The following is an 11,652-nucleotide window of genomic DNA, read 5'->3' as shown; positions in this document are numbered from 1 at the left end:
CTCCCCCTTCTTCTAATTCCCCAAGTCACTTGCTAACTTCCCAAAGAGATCAAGATCTGCTTGATTCCTCTTAGTTTCATCATCATCCATATCAGTTGCCTTGGTGAAGATCTGCTTCACTCAAGGAATTTTATTTCTTTTCAAGCTCTTTTCCCCAATTGGCCTAAGGTCTCTGACCTTGGCACCTGCTTATCATCTTCACATTAACTACTAACAGTATTATATAACTCCCTATCAGTTTTCCCCTTTCCCCTACTAAAACTTTGTATATAAAATTCCCCTATGTGAATATCCCCTCCCTGGCAATATAGCCATATTTTTATAAGTCCGGGAAAAAACGGTCCATCCGGGGCTGTTTTTAGCCCATCCGTGTCTTAAAAGGGATTAATCTGACACCTGGCCGGATTAATAACCTCTCCCCTAGCCCTAAAAACCCTCAAAAAACCCCCTTTTCCGCCCCTAACCCAAAGTTTCTGCATAAATACATTAAACCCCGCGCATTTTTAACCCAAAAACCCCCATTCCCTAAGTCTAAACCCCACCGCGCGCAAATTAAAATTCGGAATATTCCTTGAATATTCCCCGCCCTAACTCCCCGCCGCTTCACATTCGCCGCCAGCCGTCCGATCGCCCTGCGCCCAGATCGACGGTTGGCGGGCCGTCCCATCTCCAAAACACCCGAGCTTTAGCGTCCGGGAGATGGGCGGTATTACCGCCGTACCTCCCGCCACGCGTCAGCTCCTGGGCTATGGCGGAGCCCCCTCTGACAAAACTGCTCCCCCCCCAAAGGTGGTGCGCCACAAAACCACTTACCGCCTCCTGCCCGGTGATGTCACCGCTTACATCACCCCCCTGCACAGTCACCGCTTACTTCACCCCCCTCTGCCCAGTCACATGTCGAGTCATCTGCCTGCGTGGCCCCTTGCCACGTGTCATGCCACGTCACCGTCCGTACATGATGACATCATCCTGCCACGTCATCATGCTGACATCATCGCTGATGTCATCCGCCGTACAACGTCACGTCATGCTGACGTCATCATCACTTTTTGGCGCGAAGGAGCAAAAATCGCACTTCGGAGCCCCGGAATCAGTTTCTGAGGCAGTTTTTGATGAGCGATTTGCGCCTATCGCTCATCGCTAGATTTTTTGGGCTAGAATGGGGAATCTTCAGGGAATCTTTTCATTTTGCAGCCCCCAGGAAGCCCGAAAGGCGCCGAAAGACCCATTTTTCTTCGCGAAGCTTGCCGAGAGGAGCAGAAAACAATTTTGAAGGAAACAGAGGCCGAACAACAGCCATTAATGTGTGATTAGACCCACCAGCACGTCAGAACAGCATCGGTTTATTGCCAAAGAGTATCAGATGAAGATGAAGAGCCAAAGAGTATCAGCCGAAGATTTTTTTAGGGGCTCGAAGCACCTGAACATTGATGAGCCCCCCAGTAAGTCAAATCAGAAAGTGCAAGCCCATCCTTGCCCTCAAATCACAGTTAAAGCTTTAAATGCAGACAGACAGCAGAGATGCAGAAACCCATACACATTTATTGCAGAAACACTGCACTAAGCCACCAAGGACAACAGAATTCATTCAGTTTTAATGCGGCCGCCCTCAGCGCAGCCCGAGATATTTTTTGCATTTATTTCTGGATAGGATTAGGTTAAGTAATCATCTTTCTTTCAGACCTAATTAGGTCAAGTTGTAATAAAGAAACTCTGTAGATAGTTTTGCCCTATATATACCGCCCTCTACATTGTTTCAAGGGTTGGTCAATTGAGAATTTCACTAGAGACTCGCTGTGTATACCTAAGTTTTTCCATAATCAAAGATTGCCGAAAGCTTGGAGAGCAAACTGTCTATTGTGAATGAATGTTTTTGGAGATATGAAGATGGAATTCTTGTGCTGCAGCCTGGAACAATAAGTGCCTCTTATCTCTGTTTATTGTTTATCACTATCTAAATAGCAGGAAGAAAGAATAGCCTAGAATTAGTTTAAATACTCTCTATGCTCAATTTCTGTTATTTCTTTATGTTTTCCTCTGATTGAATTGGTTATTAATATGAATTCCTTCTGGCTCATGTTTACCCCGATTCACCTGTGTTAGCCAATTACCTAGGGATTCTTAACTGTCCCTAGGTAGCGCCCTGTTATCTTCCCTTGTTAAGCATAATTGAGAGATTCTTAACTGCCTCTCATTACTTAGCACTTCTTTCCATCCCTTAAACCTGAAACATTGTTTCATGCTCAGCTATCTTGCTCCATTTTCCCTCATTGTTATTAAGGAAAAGCGCCAGCAGTTTTTCTCCTCGACTCCACGCCCAATGGTTCGAAACCCTTAGACTATGCTCTGCCTCTCTACCTGAAACATCAATTTTCCCACCAAAAACAAAACGAAACCCCTGAACTCAATAGCTAGCCTAAAACCCTTCTAAACAAAGCTAAATCGGAAAGAGAGAGCCCTCTCTGATTGCAGGTGGGCTAGAACCTGTAGTCCAAAGTTGGTCTGTGGTTACCTCGGCCGTATCCTTTTCCGGAGCTTAAGGACAACCTGAGTGATAACAGAGTACACAGACTCTCTAAATCACTCTCTGTCTCTGTCTCAACTCTGTCTTGGCACTGCCTTCAATACTGCCTTTGTCCTGTTTTCTCTTTGTCTGTGGCTTTAAATCCAATCTGGGTTGCATTTCTCCTTCCCGAATTTTTGCCTCCCGGGCCTCTGTCTGCCCGATTCCCTCTTCCATTGTTACATAATCATGGCATAATGCACAAAGGGGAGGTGGCCACCTATTTGGCAACATAAGAGTGCCTCGATCCCCTGAAATCCTTTAGAATCCCAAAAGTAGTCGTTTTTTGTTTAACACAGGAAAATGCATGCATAACTGTGAAATGCCACAAAAAAAAATTCATTTTGGACTTCAAAAGTCTTTAAACATGGTCTATTCCCCTATCGGGTCCGCCCTCCATCGCTATCGCAAGTCGCTTTGGTCTCGCTCCGAGGTTCCCCTTTGTATTTTTGAAATATGTTAAAAATCACGAAATGCATTAAAATGGCCTTTCTCTAGACTTGAAACAATATATAATAGCCTTAACAAACCCTTTTGGGTCCAGCTTATCACATCGGCCTTCATCCTTTGCTTTTTGTTTAATAACCAAAACTGCGAAAAATGCATTAAAACTAGCTTTTCCGCGGACCTCAAATATTATGAAATATTACCGATAAACCCATCGGGTCCGGTTCATCGGATCGCACATCATGGTTGCTCCGATTGCAATATCACAATCGCTCATTGCAATAACTCCCTGGCCGTTGTAAGCACTCCTACAATCCCTGATAGCGATCCTGTGATGTAATATGGTCCGTCAATCTGCGCGCTTGATCGACGGTCCAAATTAACTTCGCCAATCTCCGTCGCCATACATATATGTCAAGCGTCGATCCCTATCTGCGAGTCCTGATTGCAATTTCTGATCAAATCTGGACCGTTGATCGGCCAAATCTGGCGGCCACTGTGCATCCATTGTTCCACGCCTCCATACTCTGTTTTATTCATGATTTTCTATGGTTTTTACCTCCTGATAGTGTTTTTCAGCCATTCGAAGGGCTCTTGGCATGCGATGTTTTTGATCTCTGGCATGTTTTTTAAGAGATTTCAAGACTTAGAGAGTGTTCTTGGATCCCTTTGGATCAATTGACCATGGTTGGGCATGGTTGACAATGATTATCATATTGAGACAATCTTTGTCATAATGTGAAGTTGGACAATGGTTGAGACAATGATTGATTTTCATATAGAGACAATCATTTTCACAATGCGACGTTGGACCATAGTTGACCACGATTGATTTTATAAAACATGGTTAGCCATGGTTGACCATGGTATAATAATATTAAACCCAAGGGACAAATATTATAAACCAAATTTATATAAACCCTAAGATAAGTATTATAAACACTAAAATTTTCATATTGAGACAATCCTTGTAACAATGTGGCGTTGGACCATGGTTGACCATGATTGATATTCAAATCAACAGAATCTTTGTCATAATGTGACATTGGACCATGGTTGATTCTCATATTGAGACAATATTTGTCACACTATGATGTTGGGTCATGGTTGAGCATGATTGAATTTATAAAACATGGTTGACCATGATTGATATTATAAACCCAAGGGAATAATACACTTTAGGGATTAATACTAAAAACCTAAGGGATAATAAACCTAAGGGAATAATATTAAACTCTAGAAATATGGACCCTTAAATTAATAAACCCAAGGAATTGATATTATAAACCCAAGGGATAGAAATTATAAACCTAAGGTATATAAACCCTAAGATAAATATTATAAACCCTAAAATAAACATGGTTGAACATGGTTGATTTCCATATTGAGACAATCCTTGTCACAATGTAACGTTTGACCATGGTTGACCATGATTTATTTTCATATCGAGACAATCTTTGTCACAATGCAACGTTGGACCATGGTTGACCATGGTTGATTTTCATATTGAGACAATCATTGTCACAATGCGACATTCAACCATGGTTGACCATGGTTGGCTATGATTGACCATGGTTGACCATGATTGATATTATAAACCCAAGGGAATAATAAAACCAAGGGATTGATATTATAAACCCAAGGGAATAATAAACCTAAGGGATTAATACTAAAACCCCAAGGGAATAATATTAAACCCAATGGATTAATATTATAAACCCAGGGTATATAAACCCTATGATAAATATTGTAAACACAAAAATAAACATGGTTGACCATGGTTGATTTCATATTGGGATAATCCTTGTCACAATGCGATGTTGGACCATGGTTGACCATGCTTAACCATGCTTGATTTTCATATCAAGACAATCTTTGTCACAATGCGATGTTTGACCATGGTTGAACATGATTGAATGTGGATGACCATGTTTTATTTTATAAAACATAGTTGAACATGGTTGACCAAGGTTGACCATGGTTGACCATGATTATCATATTGTGACAATGTTTGTCATAATGCAGCATTGGACCATGGTTAAGACAATGATTTATTTTTATATTGAGACAATCATTGTCATAATGTGATGTTGGACTATGGCTGACTATGATTAACCATGGCTGACCATGATTAATTTTATAAAATATGGTTTACCATGATTGAATTTATAAAACATGGTTGACCATGGTTGGGCGTGATTGATATTAGAAACCCAAGGGAATAATAAACCCTAGGGATCAATACTAAAAACTCAATGGAATATAAACCTAAGTGAATAATATTAAACCCTAGGAATATGAATCCTTAGATTAATAAACCCAAGGTATTGATTTTATAAACCAAAGTGAATAATAAACCCAAGGGATAAAAATTATAAACCCAATGCATATAAACCCTAAAATAAATATTATAAACCCTAAAATAAATATGATTAACCATGGTTGATATCCATATTAAGACAATCCTTGTGAAAATGCAACATTTGACCATAGTTGACCATGATTGATTTTCATATCAAGACAATTTTTGCTACAATGTGACATTGGACCATGGTTGACCATGGTTGATTTTCACATCGAGATAATCTTTGTCACAGTGAAACATTAGACCATGGTTGACCATGTTTGATTTTATAAAACATGGTTGACCATGATTGACCATAGCTGACCATGGTTGACCATGGCTGTCCATGGCTGACCATGGTTGACCATGATTGTCCTTGGTTGACCATCATAGTTGATCATGATGAAAGAGATTTTAATCAAGGTTGATCATGGTTGATGAAATTCAACCATGGTTAATCATGGTTGACCATGGTTGACCATGGTTGACCATGGCTGACCATGGTTGTCCATTATTGTCCATGGTTGACCATTATAATTGATCATGGTGAAAGAGATTTTAATCAAGGTACATCATGGTTAATGAAATTCAACCATGGTAAATCATGGTTGACCATGGTTGACTATATTTTACTAGAAATACATTGACCATGGTCAACCATATTCAAGCATGATTAACCATCATTGATCATGGTTCACTGTAGAGACATTGATTAACCATTATGACCATGGTTGATGATGGTGGAGCATGCTTGACCATGGAAGATCATCATTGAACATGGTTGATCATGATGGTTGACATTGATTGACCATGGTTGAGCATGTTTTATTGATTTAAGGTCATTTATTTATAACAATTAATATTAATACTAATAGCAATTTTTGTATTCAGGGTTCTATGATCCATAATGAATTAAGAAAAGTCTTTCAGTAGAAATCACATAAGAGAAATTTTTGGTCGATGCGTTTCGAACCAACAAGTGTGGTTCATCATCAGGACCAGATGAAGAGGCAGACCATGTCAAAGGCTTAAATAGAGAGCGATGTAGAGACCACAATTTCAAGTAACGACTATATTTGAACAATGTAGAGACCATAATTTCAAGTAACGTCTATATATTAACTAATATTAAAAGGTAATCTAAACATGGTTAAATTAATGTTCAATGTTATCCAATATTTTCAATTATAAAATATTTATAAAAAAATATTGTTATTAATATTCTTTAAAATTATTAATATTGTAATTAAAAAAATATTGTTATTTATTTATAATATTATTAATATTTTTTTTTTTTAATAATATTATTAGTTTATTAATATTTAATAATGTTTTTGTTTAATAATACCTATCAATTTGTTAATTTAAACCAAGGGATTGATTTTAATTATTATTAGTATATTTTTAATTAATATTATTAAATATTAATAATATTTTATACTAGTTTTTTTTTGGTTATTTATGACTTTTAATAGTATTTTCATTAAGGAATTTTAATGTTTTATTCAACATCAATTTTTTTTTATGTAATTCTTCCTTAAGATAGGAAAACACATATATGTGTTAATAACTTTGAAATATTTTGTAAATGACATTTATGGTCGAGGAACATTTTATTAATATTTAATTAATTAATTAACCATATTTGTATTAATAAATATTTATATTTAATATTTAACAATTTAAATAAAAAAATTTAGTTAAACATATTTATATTAATGTTTAATTAACAATATTTATATTAATAAATATTGATTTAAATAACAATATTTATATTAATAAAATTCACTATCTAATTATACTTAAAAGGTATTAATGAAAAGAAAGATGGACAATAACACAAATTTGAAGTTTTTACTATATGAATTACAATAGAGTTTCAATGATATTACTAGAAGTTTTAATCATGCATTAACATATTGATTAATTACGCTCAGGGGATTTAATGAGAAGGAATATCGACAATAATACAAATTTCAAGTTTCAAGGATATGAGTGGTAGTTTTTAACCCTGTAAATAAATTACCTACAAATGAATTCTTCAAACAGAAAAATAAATAATGGCGAGAGCAAAAAACAAATTAATGATTGAATTAATTTGTTTAATCATTAAAACTGAGGGGTTTAATGGGCCCCACTTCACTTGCCCACACCTCCTCTAATAGTGGCCTCTGCTACTAGCTATGCCTACTCCATTGAACCAATTCCCAACATATCTTTCTTAGTTCCTCGCATTCATGCTTGAATTGGTCGATATTTGCAAATGGGAAATGGAGAGGCAAACATTGCTACCTGTCATTAAGTATTGTCATACCTCAATCCCCATCTTTGTTACCCGACATTGACCATTCAAGTGTGAGAAAATTCTAGTTGACTGGGGACTATAGAATTCTGTGATTGAACACATGGGGCAAACGAAGCCGCAATCGACCGCAAGGGGCAAACATAGAGATATGGAAATAGACAACCAAAAGATGTGTTATCTTTTTCCTAGTCGTAGATTACATTTTAGACTAACCAAATTCGCTGAATAATAATATTAAACCCAAGGGATTAATATTATAAACCCAAGGTAGATAAACCCTAAGATAAATATTACAAGCACTAAAATAAACATCGTTGATCATGGTTGATTTTCATATTCAGACAATCCTTGTCACAATGTGACGTTGGACCATGTTTGAACATGATTGCTTTTCAAATCGAAGAACCTTTGACACAATGTGACATTGGACCATGGTTGACCATGGTTGATTGTCATATTGAGACAATAATATTAAATCCTAGGAATATGAACCCCTAGATTAATAAACCCAAGGGATTGATGTTATGAACCGAAGGGAATAATAAACCAAAGTGATAAAAATTATAAACCTAAGGTATATAAACCCTAAAATAAACATGGATGACCATGGTTGATTTCCATATTGAGACAATCCTTGTCATAATGTGATGTTGGACCTTGGTTGACCATGATTGGTTTTCATAACGAGGCAATCTTTGTCACAATGTGAAGTTGGACAATGGTTGACCATGGTTGATTTTTATATTCATACAATCATTGTCATAATGCGACATTCAACCATGGTTGACCATGGCTAGCTATGATTGACTAGGGTTGACCATAACTAATATTAAACCCAAGGGAATAATTAAACCAAGGGATTGATATTATAAACCCAAGGGGATAATAAACCCAAGGGATTTATATTGAAACCCCAAGGGATTATGAACCCAAGGGACTAATATTATAAAACCAAGGTATATAAACCCTAAGATAAATATTATAAACACTAAAATATGCATGGCTTACCATGGTTGACCATGGTTGATTTTCATATTGAGGCAATCCTTGTCACAATGTGATGTTGGACCCTAGTTGACCATGCTTAACCATGGTTGATTTTCATATCAACACAATCTTTGTGGCAATGTGATGTTCAACCATGGTTGACCATGATCTAACATGGATAACCATGTTTGATAAAACATGGTTTACTATGATTAACCATGGTTAACTATGATTAACCATGGTTAAGAATGGTTGACAATGATTATCATATTGAGGCAATATTTTTCATGATGCAAAGTTGGACCATGGTTGAGAAAATGATTGATTTTCATATAGAGACAATCTTTGTCACAATGTGACATTGGACCATGGTTGACCATGATTGATTTTATAAAACATTTTTAACCATGGTTGAATAATATTAAACCCAAGGGACAAATATTATAAATCCAAGGTATATAAACCCTAAGATAAATATTATAAACACTAAAATAAACATTGTTGACCATGGTTGATTTTCATATTGAGACAATCCTTGTCACAATGTGACATTTGACCATGGTTGACCATGTTTGACCATGATTGATTTTCAAATCAATAGAATCTTTGTCACAATGTGACATTGGACCATGGTTGATTCTCATATTGAGACAATATTTGTCACAATGTGATGTTGGCCCATGGTTGACCATGATCAATATTATAAACCCAAGGAAATAATAAACCCTAGGGATTAATACTAAAAACCCAAGTGATTATAAACCTAATGGAATAATATTAAACCTTAGGAATATGAACCCTTAAATTAATAAACCCAAGGGATTGATATTATAAACCTAAGGGAATAATAAACCCAAGAGATAAAATTATATACCCAAGTTATATAAACCTTAAGTTAAATATTATAAACCCTTAAGTAAACATGGTTGACCATGGTTAATTTCCTTATTGAGACAATCCTTGTCTCAATGCAATGTTGGACCATGGTCGACCATGGTTGACCATGATTTATTTTCATATAAAGAAAATTTTTGTTACAATGCAACGTTGGATCATGGTTGACCATGGTTGATTTTCATATTGAGACAATCATTGACACAATGCGACATTCAATCATGGTGGAACATGGTTGGCTATTGTTGAAGTCCGAAGTTGTTCTCTTTTGGGTACCCTTTTTCCCTCTCCTTTACCTTTTTGTGACCATCTTGTTGCAATTTCAACCTAATCAAGGTCATTACAAACTTACTCAAGCGTATAAAAGGTATTAATCATCCATGTTTTAGAATCTATTGTTTCTTTGTGAAATATAATTAAAAAATCACTACAACCACATAATCTTGCTCATTTCGCAGCTAATCTCAAATCCTGCAGCCATCTCCATGGTTAGACAAGTTTCAATGCACCAATGAAGGAATGAAAGGTACCTGTAGATGACAATTGTTCTGCACATGGATGTCCACCTACCATCATGATCTGGCAAGATACAAAGATTGAAAGATCTAAAAGTCAAATCAAAAGTCAAACTCTAGCTATGACGTTTCAGCAGTCAAGTGAAGTTCAGCAGGAGATCATGGTGAGATCAAGCGAGCGTGGAGATGATTTGTTCGATCGAGAAGACATGTTCGAGAATAATCCCTCATGATTTTCTCTTCTAGTAGAAAATCATGAGGAGATAGAATTTTAATTTAAGTTTACTTCTTAGATGGAAGACTAGTTTAATTTCCTATCAACATATGATTCTTAGATCAGTTTGATAAATAATTGTATAAAATTTGCGAGGCAAGACCAAAAACACAGTTAATTGTTGTTTATTTCAGTATTAGCAAGATTTGTTTAAGAAACTTGTGCGAATTAATATAATACTTTGTTCCTCTTTTTTGATGCGTGGTTGAGCAATCATTTGATTAGTGATGAACTTACACTCATGGGAGGGCCCCCTGGAGAGTTGTAAGGATCGTTAGTTTCTATTTACATTGTAAATTCTCGCAGATAGTTTTCATCTAATTAGCAATTTCATATAGTTTTTTTTCTCTCTCTATCAATACAAATAGATGCATTTCAGTGATTTTCTAATCACCTATTGTTTTATTTCCAGAGTGCTCATAAACAAGAAATACAAAATTATTTGTTTCCAGAATGTATTTTTTTCAAGAAATTTAGTTTTACAACTCAGTTAAATTTCGTGGATGATGAGTAGATGATTTTTTAGAGCTATTAGTGCACACTAGTAATCACTTGAAGCTACATTTCATTAGAATTACTTTCCTTCTGCAAGAAATTAGCATTAGTGTTTCTTTATGTAATTTAGAGTTAGAATTTCCTTTTATGAGTTAAGTTTCCTTTATTGAAAATAGTGTTAAGATTTCCTTTTGAAAAGTAGTATTAAAATTTCAATTCTACAAACTAGTATTAAAATATCTTTTATGCAATTAGCATCAATATTTCCTTTATGCAATTAGAAATAGACTTTCAATTCTGCAATTAGAATAAATTAAGATTTCAAGTTATAGATTAATTTTCCATAAATTTTGCATTTGGTTTTGATGTAGCTTTAATGGAAAGAACATGTGCATGAAAACTCTTTAATCTCGTCTAATATTTATCCCTACTTAGATCAATTTCATCCAAAGATAGAATTCCTAGCATATATGGTGCACATACTCTTCATAAGTACACGAACCTTGGTTGGCAATTAATGAAGTAATTTAAGGTCAATTAAACTATCCAACAACTATGATTTACCATGATCGATATTATAAACCCAAGGGAATAATAAACCCAAGGGATTGATATTATAAGACCTAGGGAATAATAAACCCAAGGGATTAATACTAAAACCCCAAGGGATTATGAACCCAAGGGAATAATATTAAACCCAATGGATTAATATTATAAACCCAAGGTATATAAACCATAAGATAAATATTATAAACACTCAAATAAACATGGTTGACCATGATTTATTTTCATATTGAGAAAATCCTTGTCACAATGTGACGTTGAAAC

The sequence above is a fragment of the Pinus tabuliformis genome, chromosome 7, assembly GCF_031772625.1.
Source record: "Pinus tabuliformis cultivar Carrire ecotype Pingquan chromosome 7, CPIR1, whole genome shotgun sequence".
Classification (NCBI taxonomy): domain Eukaryota; kingdom Viridiplantae; phylum Streptophyta; class Pinopsida; order Pinales; family Pinaceae; genus Pinus; species Pinus tabuliformis.
This window is presented reverse-complemented; position numbering follows the sequence as displayed.